We start from the raw sequence: 14,254 nt of genomic DNA, 5'->3' as shown, positions 1-14,254 counted from the left end.
CTTTTTTTGTGCATTCATTGTCTTGTTTTATTAATGACTTTGGGAATTTTTCACAGTCTACCCACATTTATTGTCTTACAACAAACACAAAAAAAAGACATATTACGTACGGCCTCCCCTCTCCCTTCTCCGCCTCATTAGATCTAACATGTGACCTTGTAAAGAAAGATTTTGAACCAAAACAAAAACTGTCTTGTCCAAACCTGATAGTGATTTCTTGTTAAAGTCCTAACCCTGCTGCAGCCTGTTAAATTGCTCATTAATGACCAGGGCGGGAAAAAATCCACGGGTCAACTGGCTGTTCCAGTTTGGCCTCAGTTGATCATTTGACATGCAGTTCTGCAGGGAAACTTGTCTTATTCTGCTCCAAAATTCAGTTTGGCTGAGGAAATAATGAAATGATCTTTTTTTAAGTCTGGATGTTTTCTATTCTGTGCACATTTGAATATAGTGAATCCAGAGATATCGTCTTCACAGTCTGAAACACTGCAAGCTCATTTGTATTCATCCAGTTTTGATTTAACGCGTAATGGGATGTTTAAGCTGCCAGAAAACAAGCACGCAATCTTGCCAACATGTGATTATTGCAGTTCCATCAATTTAGCAGCCATTTTGACCTGAAGTCAGACGCATACTGAGGGTTACTGCTTCTCATCATTTCCATATGCAATTTTCAATCTGACGTTATGGAGCTGGAGTCTAAAAAACAAACTCAAAACAAATTCAAAGTTAGGAAATGAGAACTGTTTGATCCTAAAGAGCTTTGTGTTTAAACATCTGTTCAAGGCAATATTGGCTGATTCTGCAAAATCCTGGATTTTGTTCAGTGATTTTGTATTTAATAATTTAGAAATTAAGGTATGGTTAGGTTATAATAAGTTTATGGAAAAATTTAAGTTAAAAAACATAAAAGTCAGACCTCTTGCATCACCTTTTTTGTTGTTAATATTGTTCATTTTTTATCTTGCTTGAGGTTTGTTGTTATTTATTATTATTTGTTATGTAATTAGCAGTTTACTTAAATAGGCCTCCAAAATATGATATTTTGTACCCCAAGTACCACAGCATTTTTTTTCTCTGGCAGGAAAATACTGTGTGAAGAGTCGGTGACCCACAGAGCTGGTCCTGTTTCCACTGTAGACGCGTGTCTGTGCTTCCACATAGCCGTTGTGTCCTGGACGCTACAGCATTTTCAGTTGTTTTTGCGGATCCATGTACACGAGGATCATTATCACAATGTTATCATGCAGTTTGTTTTATAAGCACAAAGGAAAGACTTTTCCAGTTGTAGTCGGTCCGTTCTTGCTAAATGTGGCCTAAATCTCATGCAGGACAAATTCTATGATGATGTTGGCGCTCTGCAGGAAAAGGTTACCAGGCGTTTACAAAACAAGACCAAGTAAACCAGAGTCCTTTACAGCATGGAGATGTTATGAGTAAATGATGTTGACTCTCACTTTCCTCAGCTGAACAATCACTCACTGCACCGTCACCATACCACGAATCTCCAACTGCAGTGAACGGTAAACCCAGAGCTTCCTCATGAAAATAAACTGGTGTGTAGCAGCTGTCGAAAGTGATATTCAGGGATGCAGGAACAAACAAACTGAAGGCAAAGGAGGAGAAAATTTACAAAGAGAGCAACAACATTTCATCAGAAAGTCAACGCCAAGATCAGATTGGTGAGATTTACTTTTTGTAGTGAACCCTCAGCAATTTGATTAGTCTGGGCTCAAAATGAGAGTTTTAGTGTCCACTGATTTCAACTTTAGTGGGAAGAAAGAAAAGATCGAGAGTCGTTTCATTCAGACACAGAGAGAGAGAGCAGCGCTGTGGAGCGTGGAAACACTCTTTAATGTGGGACTACTAGACTCTCCAGCTGGTTGGAGGAGATGACAGAGACACACATCTCACACATCTCACATGCACACATGCACAAACTTACACACACACGCACACACACACATACACACACACATACACACACAAACACACACACACACACACACACACACACACACACACACACACATGGATTAAAAACCCATTACCAACTCAATTTTCTGTCCTGTGCAGGTTGTTTAAGCCAGTTATACCATGCATCAGTGTGTCCCGCACTGCAATACTCAACAGGTCATATGTAAAGGACGAAATATGGTCCATCTGTTTGTTTTGTTTTTTTTAACACAGTCTTAAACTATCACAACGTAAACAAAACTAAAGATGCATCCAGACAAGGGCTTTAATCCAACCTAATCGGCAGAAGAAAATGTTGGCATGGTACATTTCTGCAAACCACAAATACTTTATACGTTCAAAGCCTCTGGAAACGTGGCTTGAAATAGCGGTTGCAGTACAAATTGCTTAAAAAACTCTTACATGAAAATTCTCGTCCACTTTATCCCTGTTTTTAGGCCGTATTTTGAATAAAGCTGAGATCATGAATCAGACCCATGCAGCTCCTTTGAATTGCACAGAGGAGAACAGAATTGAATCTGATTGGAGGAGAGAAACAGAGGGACATCTCAATGCCCATGAAACACTGAGATCTAATCAATCAGATCCGATCCTCTTCGCTGCATCTCGCCTGACTCAAGCGTCTTGGCTCGTCTCTGGCTCTGTGCGAAGAAAAGTGGAACCCCTCCCCTTTGCTCTCTCTCAGAGCGCCAGTTGCTGATATCGATGATGGCACACAGCGAGGATGTTGACGTTTCAGTTTTAAATGAGCAAGTCAGGACGGGCCGAGTGCACGCTCCAGAGGAAGCCCTTTGTACTGCGGAGGCCAATATGTCTGGTTAATGAGACTGTGGTTCAGCCTCGGACAGCATGGCCTTATGGGAAGGATGCTGCAGCCGCTCTGGTCTTATTAAGATGAGAGGAGAGATAAGTGGACGGGTGAGAGTCAGTCTGGCTTTGTTGACTGTCCAGCGCTTCTGTGTCTGTAGTGTGCTCTGCTGACATGCTGTTACATTCAGCTGTAAATAGGCTGCAGGAGAAGTTTGTCTGCAGTCGGCGCTCTGCTTCTGATTGGTGATACAACAATAACTTTACTCCTTTTTATGCATCTTCAACAGAAGGAAAGTTTGTGTCAGTGTTGACTCGTTGCACCATGTCATGGCCCCATTTTTATTTTCTTAACCCTTTAAAACCTCAGCAAGTTGGTTTGATTTCTTTCAGAAACATAAGGGGAAAGGCAATGACCAACCTGAGAAGAAGTGTAGTTTTAGTAATATATTAAAAATTATGTCACAGAAAATAATACTACTCATATTTTTTAACCCTTTGAAACGTAAGCAAATTGGTTTGATTTCTTTCAAAAACAAGGGAAGAAAGCAATGAGCAGCTTTACAAGACATGACCAAAACATTAGCAAAAAACGGTAAAGAAAACCAAGAAAATACCCAGAAAACAAGCAAAAAAAGGTAAAAAAAAAAATGACATACAAAATGTGCTGAAAAAGTATTATATATATATGGATGTTTTTCCCTGTAATTAAATATAGTTCTCTGATGTTTTTTTCTCTCTCTCAAATCATATTTCTAATATCTTGCACATTGTCGCACATTTTTTGCCCAGTTGCTCGTTTCTTTTTTTACCAGTTTTTTTTCTAAAGAAATCAAACCAGTGTGCTCAGGTTCAAAGGGACAAATAGCTTCTGAAAAGTGTTTCTTAGTCTCAAACTATGGTCTGCAGCTTGGCGTCTCGCCGAGGTGTCACGCCATCCACCGTCCCCTCCACCGTCAGCTCGTATATATTGTCACTTTAAAAATGTTAACGAAAAGTTGAAATGTGCAAATGGAACATATCCATTGTTTGCAGAAATGTTTCCAGTGTTTCCTCCTGGCGACTGCGCTGCATGTAAAGCTGTTTGAATCTTCCTCACCTTGCTGCTCATTCATGCAGCCATGTGTTGAGTATATTTTCATTGTGCAGCTCTGACCTTGTTTTGACTGACAGCGGTGGGAGACAGGTGTTTCTGCTAAACAAGAAGAGTGACGTATTACAGATGAATCTGTACTTTCTACTCAGCGTCTGTACTTTGATGCATCCTCCCTCAGGTTCCCGTCCTTCATCTAAAAATGTCCCTGAATGCAAATATAAGCGTCGTGTTTGTACTATGTGCCCATACATCCTCACTGTGAGTTTATTCCAGAATTGCTTCAGACTGCATCATCACTCCTGAGAGCTGTTTTTGTAAATTCCTTCCAGTCAGCCTCATTTTACCGTTGGTTCATCTTTATTTTACATTTTTAACACATGAATGGTGAGTTTACATGACATTTGGTGAATGATTCTATCAAACAGCTTCACACTGTTGGACTCTGACCTACATTTGAGTCATGGCTGTCCCCACAGGGAATTGCATGTCCAATTCTGCTGCTGTGTTACTGCTGAGCATGACCATGGCTCAGCTCATGTACTATTAGTTTTTTTTATGAGCTGGGACTTTGGATCACACTGCAGCCTCGCTGCCAGAAGAAAATGCCGGCATCGTATGTTTGTGCAAATCCCGGAAACATTACATTGGTACATGTCATACATAAATGTTTCTAAAGTGACGTAGTATGTAAGCTGACTTTTTCGTCAGGTAATGGAGGGGATGGTGGCTTGCCTTAGCTGCAGACCACAGTTCAAAACCATCAAATAACAAAACTGCTTTTATATAAGCAAGTCAGTAGGCCGGTTTCCAGTACAGGTTTGAAGGTTTATTTGAATTGCAGCCACCGCACTAGCAGTAATTATTTCCAACTGAAGGCAACGTAGGCATGTTATGTGGGTTAAATGGAAAGGCAAGCACCTTACACATAGGGGCGTCCACATATGATGGATTTCTGGGAGGTGATAGTCCACGATTTCACAGAGGAATTGTGGATTCAAAACGTCCGTATGATCCACTCGGCTTTTGAAGAGTTATGCGATGCAATAAAACCTCTTGTAGCTCCTGCTGCTTCCTGAGGGAGCCAGTTCCTACTGACAAGCACATAGCCATAGCATCAAGTGACCTAGACAAGTGAAATAAAGTGTTTCCATCGCAGTTTGCGAAATCTGGCTTTTTCGAATCGCCTGAAATACCGCCTCATGCAAGCGCAAAAAACTAAATGGGAGTTTTCTTCATAATTAAATAGTTACATTTAGTCTGATGGAACCAATCTCAAACCTTGAAATTAAATTAATAGATTATCATAGATGTATTGCAGGTTATGTGTTGGCAAACATGCAAAAGTAATATGCAGAGAACGAGTGTTGTTAATACAAACTTTTTATATTGAATTGTTTGAGTCATTTATTTATTTTTTAGGCTTATTTATATTCATTCAATGTCCCATGAAGGTTATTATACCATCATCTTGACTATGATCTTTATTGTTCAGTAAAATAGTGTATCTCAGTTTACGTTAAACTTTTTAGAAATAACATGTCCAAAGACATGCAGCTCAGGTTGATTGGTGACTCTAAATTGTCCTTAGGTGTGACTCTGAGCGTGTATGGTTGTCTGTCTATATGTGTCGGCCCTGCGATAGTCTGGCGACCTATCCAGGGTGTACCCCGCCTTCCGGCCAATGACAGCTGGGATAGGCTCCAGCCCCCCTGCGACCCTTACGAGGACAAGCCGTTACAGAAAATGACTGACTGAAACATATAAGGAATTCTTTCAGTGAATGTACAATAAAAAAAATGTTCTCTATTTCATTGTTAATTTCTCTTCTCATGTCTTCTTCTGTCTTGCCTCTAATTGTTCAGGGATGCACATGTAAATTTAAAGATGTACTTATTCTGTAGGCAAAGAGTTTCTAAAAAGAGTTTCAGATTTGATTTTCAAAAAAAAATCCCTCTTCTTTTTCAGACTGTTGCAGATCAAATCCAGTCATCACATCACAGCTGGTATTGGTCCTGGTTGGCTCCCCTTGATACAGAAATAGTGAAACCCTCCGAATCAGGTAAGTTTTCTTAATCTCAACCCACAGTGGAATAAAAGTGCACAAAAGTATTTTGACGTGACACTTGTCATGTAGGGCGCAGTTATCAAAGTATGCACAGCTGCATGTAAACAGAAGCATTAGGAATACTTACTGTATTTTTATTATCTGTGTAAACAGCTTAGTAGGAAGACTGACTTTTCTGGAATGAGGGCAAAATAATGTTTGGGGTTTTTTTGCATTCAAATGTTGTCAGTGTCCAGAGTATGACTGGCATTATTGGGTTTCATTTACACATTTCTTTCCTTAACTGAGCAATTGTGTACGTAACGTCACGATGGACGACATCCTGCAGCCTGAGCAGACGGTTCTGACAGATATGACGATGGAGAATGTTTGAGGAGTCAAATAGGATTCTGTCTGTTGGCTAAACTAAGTTTTTATTGATAATATTCCAAACTGCATGTGGGCTGCAGACACACACACACACACACACACACACACACACACACACACACACACTCACTCACTCACATACACTCTCTCTCTCTCTCTCGCTCTCTCTCTCTCTCGCTCTCGCTCTCTCTCTCTCTCTCTCTCTCTCTCTCCCTTTCATCCCTCAGTGACAATTTCAGATCCAGCAGTCAGACACCTGCGCCTCTCTCAGATAAATATTGAATCTGCCAGGGTTAGAAATGGATCTTTAACAAGGCCAATACACACACACACACACATCATGTCTGTCTTTCTCTTGAACATGTCCTCAATTACTGAACTTTTGACAGGTCAGCATGTTAGTGGAAGTGAATACTTATCATATCCCCCCCCCCCCCCCCGTTAACTTTAAACACTAATATTCCCAGTTTCTGCCCCAATACCCCATACACACCTTGATCTAATCAAACTTGAATTAAGACAAAAACAAGAGCAGATAAATCTGAATAAAACACACACACACACACACACATCACAGAACAAAGAAACACAGGAAACAAAGTCACACCACCAGAATCAATCTGTCTTGTAACATATCTGACTGTTTCCCTCTCTGTTCTATCAGCTCATATTCCATATATTGTTCTTAAAAACATGTTTACATTTGTTAATGTTCACATGTTTTGTATCCCACACTACAGCTGTTCCATAAATTAACCCCTTTGACTGTAAGCCAGTGATATTTTGCATTAGTCTTCACTGTCTCTTGAAAATGCAGATTCCTCTCAAATTATGTGACGTTTCTTTCATTTGAAACTTTTGGATATATTATTAGCTAGCTGATGATTTTTAGCTCTGAACACGATTTGAACTGATTTGAAATCAGCCAGATATTTGACTGAGATATTTGAGTGCTTTTAATTTGATAAGGAGTGGGTTTGTTGGTTCTGTGTAAGTGGTTTTGTTACAATTCTAGTGTACAAACACATGCAGACACACATACTCTCTCTCTGTAAGCACACACGCTGACAGACAGCTGTGTGTGTGTGATGAGAATTATTGCTGTGTTTGCATAGCTATACTGACAGAGCACACGAAGAAGGTGTGACAGTCATTTAATCTTCAGGTGCAGAGTGTGCATGCATGTGTGTCCCCACCAGCTGTCCTCGATAGGTGTGTGTGCGTGCGTGCGTGCGTGCGTGCGTGCGTGTGTGTGTGTGTGCAGAAAAGGAACCAGTCTTTCTGAAAATGGAGCTGGAGATACACAGTGACATAAAAGGCATTCTAAGTTGCATAAAAATGTGGAAATAGGTCTTTTAAAACATTTTGTCACCAAGTGTCAGTTTCTGACACTCGGTGTCAGAGATGTTATTGACTGAATGCAATTGTTTCTTAATAATAATTTCCTGGTGGTGCTGTCTATATATGATGCTTTGATTGAGCTGTTTTACCCACATTTTTTTACAAACACATCTAGTATATGTTCATATTTAGAAAACTTAATCCAGAATTTGGTGCTAATAATAACTAATTAAAGACTCAAATCATTACTCATACACAGGACCAGTTGAGTTGGGTCCATATGATTTGTATTTAAAATGCACCTTAAGCTCAGTAGCGTTTACAAGGTGTGAATATGAACCACAGCCATGGACTCATTTAGGAGGAAACTTTTTGCTAAAACCACTTTCATACTATGATACAAGTGATATGATACAATATGGTACAGTACAGTACAATATGATGTGATACAATATGGTACAGTACTGTAAAATACAATATAATATGATATGATGCAATAAAATATGATATGATACAGTACGATATGGTACATTATGATACGGTACAGTACAGTATAGTATGATACGATAGGATATGATATGACGATACAATAAATTCCCATACAATATGATATGAGCAAACGATACAATATGATACCATATGATATGATCAAAAACTGCATTTCTAATTATCATCATTATGAATTCAAAGTTATTTTACAGAATCAATTTGCAGTTGTTTTTTTCAGAACATTTCCCTGGTTTGTGTTTGTTGTGCTTTCCGTTTGTTTGTTTTGTTTAATTATATTTATTTATTTATTTACTTATTTATTCATTTATTTATGTACTGTTTTGCTTTTCTTTTTGCATGTACTTGAACTTTTTACTTATTTTTTTCTAATTTCTGGATAATTTCTTCTCAAGTTGCTCAACAATGAATGCCATATCTTGATGAATCTGAATTATGAAACTCCTGAGCACATGGAGGGACACCCACACGGTAACTATGTGCCCTGTGTTACACACTTAATAAGCACCACCTCCTGTCCCCCATGCTGTAAACATGGCCTCCAAACAGATTCAATTCAACTGGACTCTTTTACTGCGCTTCTTATACAGGTGTGAAATTAATGAATGTGGATTCATGGGTGTCCTTACACCCCTTTGTCTCTGTCCTGTGTGGATCTGTTGTGTATCAGTACATATTAGCCTCCTGGTGAGCGAGGACACATCTGTTTGCAAGCAAAACACAAGCGTATCAAGGACGTTTCTGCAGCCTCTTAAAGCAGAGAGGACGCTGCGCCGCTCTGCAGCAGCTGTAAAGCAGAGCAGGGCATCAGCTCTGTCGCTCAGCAATAATATGGTTTTATAGGCAATGAAGAGCAACAGTGGATAGCTTCTGATAGTGTCTGGGCGGTTCCATCACAGGCTAATAGTGTTAAAGGGGCTTTGGGATGTGAGCAGAGATGGGAGTGTAAAGACTACTCGTCTCATTTGTTGCTGGTGAGTCGTTTCTTTAGAGGACATAATGACAGCTTTAAGAAACTTTTAAATGTTGAAATAGTGCTTACCTTTTTACTTTACCTATAACAAAATGCGCATTCCAAAGTCATCAAATACCACTTTTTATTACCAGTTGTATTTGTATTCAACCAATAACTGCTGTCAATATCTCATAATAACACATACATATTAGGGCAATGAGAGGTTAAATTAAGACAACAACAGTACATAATAACAAATGAAATAAATATTTGACATTCTCTTAACAAATTATTAAGTAAATATATAAATAATGAATGTATGCATCAGGTGATACAGCCCTACCATTATGAAAAAACAGTATTAGATCCAGAGAAGTAATATAAACATTTCACCTGCACCTTTTTAATGTCCCTTAACCATAATCTGTTGCATTTGTTGCACAAGAAAATAAACGTAAATACAGTGTTTTACTGATGTTTTACTGTTAGGCATCATTTACACAAGAATGGCCCTGCCAAAAACGGAAAAGTCCTTCCTACATTGTGACAACAATACTTGTGCACACGATCCACAAATCAGCTGAAAAAATGGTAGTATGCATGCCTGGCCAGTAGTTTGTGTTCTGAGTTTGTAATGACACATCATAGAAGAACACTACCTGATGTGGCCGTGATGTCCCTGTTCTCACAGGATCCATGCATTGCCAGTTTACACGGTGACAAAAGAGTTGTGTTCTCAAAAGATTTCACTCTGGAACCCAGTTTCAAAAGTTTGCATTTTCAGGCCCCCAATGGTGTTGTCATGTGAAAGACAGGCCAAACCACAACAAGAGTTTAATATTTCATGCAAGAATCCTAAAACGGCATCTTATTTGAAGAAGACGTATGCATGTAATAAGCAGAAGCTATACATTTCCTGTCAAAACAAAAGTGTATGTAGAAACAGGCCAGTGCCTTCTAATTCCTAAGTTCCCGCCACTTTGTCAGTGCTTTCAGTGTAAGATCGCCAAAAGCCACCTTTCGCATCTGCATGAAATGCTGCTTGACTGTGCAAGGTGACAACCTGACTGACGCTATGTTATTATAAGCTGCCAGACGGTCGGATGGCACCTGCCGTGTCCGCATAATACATGCCAGGACAGTGTCAGGTTGAAACACTGCCAGTGATGATGTAATATAAGCACAAGAATGAGAGGAGGGACGGTGGATAGGTCCAACAAACCCCAGACATTCATGCAGGAGGCTGGTGTTCACTTCCTGTATGAATATGATGGGTTTTTTTTCTACACCTTTCCTTGTGCCTCCTTCCCTAAATCCTAAACATCCGTGGCAGCGTATGGATCGTCAATGTCCTGGCGTTGGTTGCCATGTTTTTTTGCCAAAACATAACAGCATGTACCATAATTCTACCACCTGCTTGTGGTGACATAGCAGAGGCAAAGGGATACCCAGAGTGTAATATGTAGACGTGGAAGTCCACTGCAAAATGGCAATATGTGACAACTTGGGATGAGAACATGTTTTAAAACCATATGCCAAAAGTCCACTGTACACGTGGCAATTCATGGTGAGTTGGGAGTGAGAATATGTTTCAGAATACTACAGGAAGAAACCTTCAACACCAGGTGAATAGCGCTACAGATAGGAGAGGAGACAGTCAAAATGTTCCCTTTGAACCAGCTTTGCAGGAAACCTTGATGAAGACTTTAAAGATTAAAGTGAGTGACTGAAGTCATTTGCCTCGAAAAGCTGTTAACATCTTCAGAAAAAAACCCCAAAACAAAACAGCAAGACGCCATCTTGTACAACAGATGTGTGAAGGTTATCCATCCATCCATCCATCCATCCATAATCCATCCATCCATCCCTCCATCTCCGGCTGATAACAATTTTTACAAGGGATTTCATTTCTCCGTTTCTCTTCAGGTATAATGGATCATGGTTTTTTTTACTCCATGATAGCTTTTCAGTTGGTAAACAATTTGGATGCAGAGGGACAGATTCTGCTCCCCAGAGAGGAGCTCTGCATTCAGACAGTATCCACAAATGGCAATTTGACTACCAATTGCTCAATTCATACAAGAAAATCAGCCTCCTCATCGCTCACTGAATGGGTTTTCAGCTGCCTTAACGGAGCGTCCCGGAGCGTCTTCCCTTTGTGAGGGTGACCTTTCCCAAAACACTACGCCATTGTTGGGGATTCCTGTTAGGGTTAAGAACAGACATTTTTCTGCCATTATTCTGGTCGTCTGGTCAAAGTTGAGATTACATTTGTACTGTAGAAGCAAAACATTATAAAATTCCAAACACTGACAAAAAGATTTAGCCTGCTAATTTCTGTTTGGGGAATGTTTCTGCTCGCTTTATCGTAAGAACTGATGTGAAAACTTGTGTTTGTTTGTCTTCACTTCTGCAGGTGGCAACCTCATCAACATTTTTATGATTTCTCCAACCCTGATTTTTCCCAAATAGATCCAAAGGGTTGATTAAAATGGTTTACTCTGCTGTACAGCAAAGGTTGACTTGTTAAAAAACAATATATTTACAGTAAATTCAGTTATTGTGAAATTTTAAATAAAGCAAACAATTTAACTTACAAAGATGATCTTGCTAAAAAATTGAACAAAACAAAACAAATAAAATATGTTAAAACTTAACGTTTCCGACAGAACTGTGGTTAGGTTTAAGAACAAAAACATGTTGGTTATGTTAGGAAAAAGAACGTTTGGCCTTGAAATATGCACGATTGGTGGCACAAAATCTGCTTGAAAACTGACCAAATATTGTCAAAAACAGTCAGCGTTGTTGTTTGTAGCTCTTGAATAGTGCTCTGTAGCTTGGCAGTCATCTTGTATTGTAATCATAACTGAAAAAGTGTTCAGAATATGAGAAGTCAACTCCAGATGCACCAAATGTTCTGAACCATCCAAATCTGCTCTGACCAGGTGCGTTCGGTGATAAATCCCAAGTCACCTGTTAGCACAGGTAACGCCCCCCCAAACACTACATAGGGGTAGGTTTTGTGCCATGTGCAAAGACTCTGGCACATGGCAGAGCCTGGAAAGATGACACCAAAAAAAGGTTATAAGAAGAACTTCTGCAGCAGTGAAACTGATGTAAGCTTACTGTTAAATAAACCTAAACAGAATAAATGTGATTTCAGGGAAATTTATTGAAGCATTAAAAGTAAAAGTACATATGCAGCAAGTCCTCATACATACAGTTTATATGAGAAGCTGGAACTATGACATTTGTTTGCATGAAAAATGACACAACATAACACAAAAGAAAAAATTGTCAGTTTTTTCCAGTTAATTGATGAACTGTTTCAGCTGCACTGGTATATTTTCATATTTTTGATTTGTGTGCAAAAATCTAATAATTGTAGTGGAGTAAAAAGAACAATATTTGCCTCTGAACTGTAGTGGAGTAGAATTAAAAACATGGCGTGACATTAAAATACTCAAGTAATGTAAAAGTAAAATTTGTAGCTAGGTACAGTACTTTAGGGAATGTGCTTCATTACACTCAGACAGTAACTGAAATTACAGTAATAGGAATCAGTGCACCAAGTCTAGTAGTATCCCTTCAGCCCTAAAAAATTTTATGATCCAGTCATATTTTTTCTAAAACATGATCTAAATTTGATTAAATGATAATTGTGCTTTTTTTTAAACATTTCTAAATTCATTTTCAAATACCTATTTTTGTTTGAGTGCTCCTAAGAGGAAAGCAAAAATAAGAAAACCTTGGTGAATCCACCAAATCAGTGGGTACTAACAAAATAAGAGCAAAGCCCGGATATTAGCAAAAATAAGAGAAAATGTGTTTGTATACTGTTTCTTGCATGAGGCTCAGTGTGTCAAAAATTACCAGTCAACACTCACAGATCATCCTTATTTTCCAGTCTTTCTCCCCGAGGCTGCCAAAAATCAAACATCACTCACCCAGCAGGAAAAGGCAAACGTGGAGACTGTTGTGTTGCAACAGTTGTGCCTGAAACAGCTGTTGCTCTAATTTACCTGATCTCTGTTGGTTCCTCAGATACAGTAGAAATGCAAACATGATATTTATTTGGCCATGATATGGTTTCTGGGGCTTTAATCTGATGACCAGTCTCGTCTCAAAGTCCACATCTGTCTTTAGTGTGATCCAGCCCCCCTCCCTCTGCAGGGCAGGAGTGTAAAGTATGAAAGTAATCACTGCTACATATGTGCATCTACATCTCTGTAGGCGTTTGTTTCTTAACAGATGAATACTCTGTGAAGATACAGAGATGGAGAACACTTTGAGCAAAAGAGGAACACATCTTGATAATAAATAGTCTCACTGTTCTATTGTTCTTCCAAGAGCCGTGAAATCAAAACCTCGCAAATACAATACCTGCACTAATAACAGTCTTCACAAATTTATTGTCTCCTTTGCGTTTATTAAATCCTCCTTTATTTTCTACAGCTTCTCCCTTTCACCACCACCCCCTCTATTCATTCATTTATTCATCCCCTGTGGTTTCTGTTCTAAGCGAGCGGAGATGATCGTTTTCTATGTGCTTTAGGTCTCTGAGCATTGCTTCCCATTAGCAGCGAGCTAAGATCTGTCTCAGACCGAGAGGCTTTTGTTCAGCACGCCTGCTCCTCGCTATTGTTCAACACAGGCACTCCTATCAGCAAGCAAAACCCTCTTAAGCTTTGCGGCAAAAGACGCTGCTCTAATGTGGCAACATGATGTAGGAAAGAATGGATCTGATTAGATTCAAAATGATGAGACCCCAGAATAGAAAACAAAAGTGTAGAGAATATATGTGCCACACACAGAGATCTGAGACAATATGGTTCACAGAGTTATTCTGGGGGCATCCATTGTTGTTCTCAATGTTTGTAGATGAACTGAGTAGATGCTCAAAAAGTCACTCATAATGGTTTAAAATTGAAGAAAAGCACTACTTTTCCAACTTTTCCAACTGGAGTACCTGCACTCAATGAATTAAACACTATTCTGGTATTTTTAGGGTCTCAAAGTTTCAGAAGAAGTAAAACCTAAAGCCAGGAGTCCCAGCATGCACCTCTCAGTGGTTGGTGGCCATAAAACAGGATCAAAATAGAGGAAGTTTATAAAAAAAAGTGCCAGTGAGGGATCC

The 14,254-nt window shown here is 39.3% G+C and overlaps 1 protein-coding gene across 5 annotated transcripts in view; it reads left to right on the top strand.

Moving 5' to 3' along the window:
• LOC121942853 (leucine-rich repeat and fibronectin type III domain-containing protein 1-like protein) overlaps positions 1–14,254 on the top strand; it is a 527,737-nt gene that overhangs the window by 354,170 nt on the left and 159,313 nt on the right. For all 5 annotated transcript variants that reach the window (XM_088079341.1, XM_088079340.1, XM_088079343.1 and 2 more), the window contains one exon: positions 5,846–5,939. The gene's annotated coding sequence lies outside the window, so the exon portion shown is untranslated. The remainder of the gene's footprint in view (positions 1–5,845; positions 5,940–14,254) is intronic.

This window comes from Plectropomus leopardus, chromosome 6, assembly GCF_026936395.1.
Source record: "Plectropomus leopardus strain MGB_pleo_1.0 chromosome 6, ASM2693639v1, whole genome shotgun sequence".
NCBI classification, from domain to species: domain Eukaryota; kingdom Metazoa; phylum Chordata; class Actinopteri; order Perciformes; family Serranidae; genus Plectropomus; species Plectropomus leopardus.
The sequence above is the reverse complement of the archived record's forward strand: the minus strand, read 5'-3'. Positions and strand labels throughout refer to the sequence as shown.